Source organism: Hipposideros armiger, unplaced genomic scaffold (genome assembly GCF_001890085.2).
Source record: "Hipposideros armiger isolate ML-2016 unplaced genomic scaffold, ASM189008v1 scaffold_512, whole genome shotgun sequence".
In the NCBI taxonomy this organism is placed as follows: domain Eukaryota; kingdom Metazoa; phylum Chordata; class Mammalia; order Chiroptera; family Hipposideridae; genus Hipposideros; species Hipposideros armiger.
In genome coordinates this window covers 62,294-66,680 of record NW_017731862.1, presented here as the reverse complement: position 1 = coordinate 66,680, position 4,387 = coordinate 62,294, and positions in this window count along the sequence as shown.

The following is a 4,387-nucleotide window of genomic DNA, read 5'->3' as shown; positions in this document are numbered from 1 at the left end:
AATAATAATGCATTTTAAATTATTTTGATCCACAGTTGTAATGGGAAATGAAATGGTTTTGACATATATTATGGAGCATGGTTCATATAACATATTCAATGGGAGATTAAAATGCCATGCATAAGTGGAGGTTAATTGTCACTTTAATATATCTATATCTAACACACACACACACACACACACACACACACACACGTTTGAATGTTTGAAGTGTAAATGTGAAAATCGGATGTTTTGGAGCCCCTGATGTATCGCAAGGATATTAGTAAGAAACAATTGTGTAGATCTCCAAAGTCATGCAGAACCTCATCTTAAAATCTAATGGGTCAGGATGATTTAGTGATTCTGGTATCATTTAGTAAACCTAAGTTTTCTAGGTTTTTTACCCCCCCTAGAATCAGACTGTACACATGGTAAAATTTACCAGAAATAACTTATTTAATGTATTATGTGAAATTTATATAAAAATTGGCATGTTCACATGATCCCATTCTAAAATTTACAATATATAATTAATTGAATGATTTGAGAAACAAACTTAGTTTACTGCATTAGTCATACCTAGAAATTTACTTCTTATTTGACTGTAAGAAAAATTAAGCTTGTTAAGTCATGGAGCTTATGAACACGTTTACTAATGCCAGGCAATCATGGCTACCAACAGTACAACATATGCAATTTAACAATGCAATCTGCCAAAAATGACAAAAGTCAGAACCCGTACTGAACACTTTTAAGTGGGGTACCCATCTTTGGATGCTCTTATTTTGCATAATGGCTTCCCAGATGAAATAACATAGCAAGAAGCAGAAACAGCTCACTAGCGATACTTGACTTATTTCAATTGCTTGTGAATTAAAAGCAGCTGTGGACAGTAGGAGGTCGGTCTCTCCTTAAATACCATGTTAATAACATGGGTAGAGATATTATCTTTTGCTTTGATACAGAATGTTAAGAATCACACACACACAAAAGAAGCAAAGGGTTTATAAATGTTATCAAACAGTTTCAGTGAGGTAGTTATATTTTAGGGAATATTTTCAATCATTTGATTTAATCTTGTTTATTAGTAACATTTTTCAAACAACCTTTAAATTATCGCAGTTTACACAAATCTGAGTTTCCTTTTGTTGTAATTACAGACAGACAATTTGAACTGTAATTAATGTAGATAGTATTATATAAGTATGTAACAATAGGGGTTATTTGTGTACTATTTTCCTTAATGGGATCACTTAAGTCATAGAAAATATGTTTTATCATTTCAGAAAGTAATACATAACTCAATTGTCTGTGTTATGATTGTATTCATTGCTAATGTTTTTTGAGGATCTGTTTCTATTTTTGGTAGGTGTGTGCATACAGATGTTAATATAATTCACTGTTCAGTGAAACTGTAACATTGCATGCAAATCAGATGCTGCTCTTTTTCTGGAATGTAACATAGAAACAGAGGATGGCATTTTGCAAACTGAAACTAGAGAACATTTTTCAAGGGATTAATAGTAGTAGCAAGTTTTATGATTCAATAATTTGTGTTCATAGACAAAAAGTACAATTTCACGTCTGTTGCATTTTTCCTCCTCAATTGTTAAACATATACCCTTGAAAAATGTAACTTATCTTCTGGAAGTATTTTTTTTTCTAATGTAGAATATGTGTGCTATGAAAATTTAGTATTGTTGGAAGGGAAAGGGGACATTGTAATCAATAAAGAGACTGTCAGCTATTCACTGACTTTATGTTTGGCTTTTGAAGAGGTACAAATATAGGGACTGAGGTGGATAAGAGTTAGGTATCTTAGCTATAGCTAACTGTGTGCCACTAACAACAAGCTTTCAGACCATGAAAACTCTCTTTAAGATTTTATTTCCTCATTAAGAGTTTGATATGACAATCTGAAATTTTTAAAAAAGTGTCTATAGCAAATTTCAGTGTTTCAAAACACCCAATTTTTAAAAAGATTACTCATTTCAGGAAACTGTATCAATAGGCTAAAACAAAGAATCTTTGCATTGTTTCGGGGGGAGAGGCAAGATTATGTCAATTTATTTTAGCAGTTCTAAAGTTAGTTCAAGGTGTACTTGACTATATGTACACACAGGCAAAGTTTCATATTCATACATGTTTAAGCATACATGAATATATATGTACCTATACATATATACATTATACATATGTCTTTGATTCATTCTAATAAAGAAGTAAATTACTTTTGCATTTTTTGTGCATCATAATTTCACTTCCTAGAATGTGTGGGTAAGAAATGAAAGGTAGACTATTTTTAATTTAAAATTTTGAAACATTTGAAAGAATAAATACCATATTCTTTATATATTTTATTTTTAAAATCTCTTCCTTGTCACCACCTCCTGGTTTCAATTATCACCTCAATGTTAACATACCCTAAATATTATATATATATATATATATGTATATATATATATATATATATATATATATACATACATACATATATGTGTATATATATACACATATATATCTTGCCTTTATTTCATATTTTCTACTGTATACTGAGCATTTTAAATCTGAAACCTTATTATCATCTCAAACAAATTATATAATCTATTTTTTTTCCAAGTTCCCTTCTTTTACTCTTTTAAGAAGAGATCACTAACCTACCAGTTGCTCTGGCTTAAAGTTAAGCAGGCAATCATTTTTAATTTAGAGGAAAAATTGATGGTTGCTAGTTGGGAGGGGGATGGGGATGAGGGAGAAGGGGAAAGGATTAGACAGCATAAATAGGTAACTACAATATTGCCACAGGGATATGGAAGACAGTCCGGGGAATATAATTAATAATGTTGTAAATATTTTGTAGGGTGTCAGATGGTCACATGTCTTGTTAGGGAGACACTTCATGGATGGGGTAAAGGCTTGATCACTGCACTGTACACCTGAAGCTGATGTTGTATAATATTGTATGTCAACTATAATTGAATATATATATAGTCACGGGATGCGGAGTATGGTGTGGGAGTGGAGTCAATGCAATTGTAATAGATATGTATGATATCGGGGGGGTCAGTGAAACAGCTGATTGGGGGAGGGGGGTTGTCACTTGGAGGGGTAGAAAATATAACTATTGCACTGTGTTGTACACCTGAAACTAATTAAAAAAATTTTTTTAATAAATAAATAAATAATAAAAAGAGATCACTAAACCTACCAGTTGCTCTGGCTTAAAGTTAGGCAGGCAATCATTTTTAATTTTTTAAAATTTTATTTTATGGAAGTAAAACATATACACACATAATTGTACAACTTGATTAATTAACACAAGGTGAAAAGAGTACATGATTATCACCCAGGTCAACAAACAGATAGCAGAGGCATTTATGAAGGCCTTGAGAGTCAAACAACTCAGAAATTGCAAAACATAATTGCCCCCATATTGACCGGTACTCATTGCTTGGAAAACTTGGCTCCTCAGTCTGAGAACAGTAGACAAACAGCAGACAGCTAAAAGTGAGATTCACAGTTTGAAGGTTAGTGAAAAGTGACTCCACTGTATATACGAGGTCTGAATTAAGTTCGCAAACTCATCCTAAGAAAAATGCTACATACCTCATTGCTGAATATCACTATGGTCACCTTCAAAGTACTCCCCTTGGGAAACTATGCACTGACGCCAGCACTTAGTTCACCCTTCAAAGCAGTTTTGGAACTCTTTTTCTGGAGTGACCATCAGAGATGTCTTCATATTACCCTTGATGTCCTGAATGTCATCAAAATGTCTTCCTTTCAATATTTTCTTTATCTTCGGATAAAGAAAGAATTCATTGTGGGCCAGATCAGGTGACTGGGAGGATGTTCCAATACAGTTATTTGTTTAAAACTCTCTCATAGACAGTGCCATGTGAGCTGGTGCATTGTCATGATGCAAGAGCCATGAATTGTTGGTGAAAAGTTTAGGTCGTTTTCGTCTCACTTTTTCATGCAGCCTTTACAGCACTTCTAAATAGTAAATTTGGTTAACTGTCCAGTTAGTACAAATCCATAATGAATAATCCCTCTGATATAAAAAAAGGTTAACAACATCTTTTTGACTCTTGATTTGAACTGACGGAAATGTCTTTGAGAACTGGCTGACTTCCATTGTGCACTTCGACGCTTTGTTTCAGGGTTCACCCATGTTTCCTCACCAGTGATAACATGGCCCAAAACATTGTCTTGCCGCTCCAAAAGGTCTTGGCAAACTTTGACTCTTCTTTGCTTTTGTTCATCTGTGACCTCCTTTGGGACCACTTTTGCACACACCTTTCTCATGCCAAGATTTTCATTTACGATTTCCCTAACTGTCTCTATATTGAAGTTTACTTCATCTACTATGGTTCTCACAGTCAGCCAAAGATTTTGATGCACA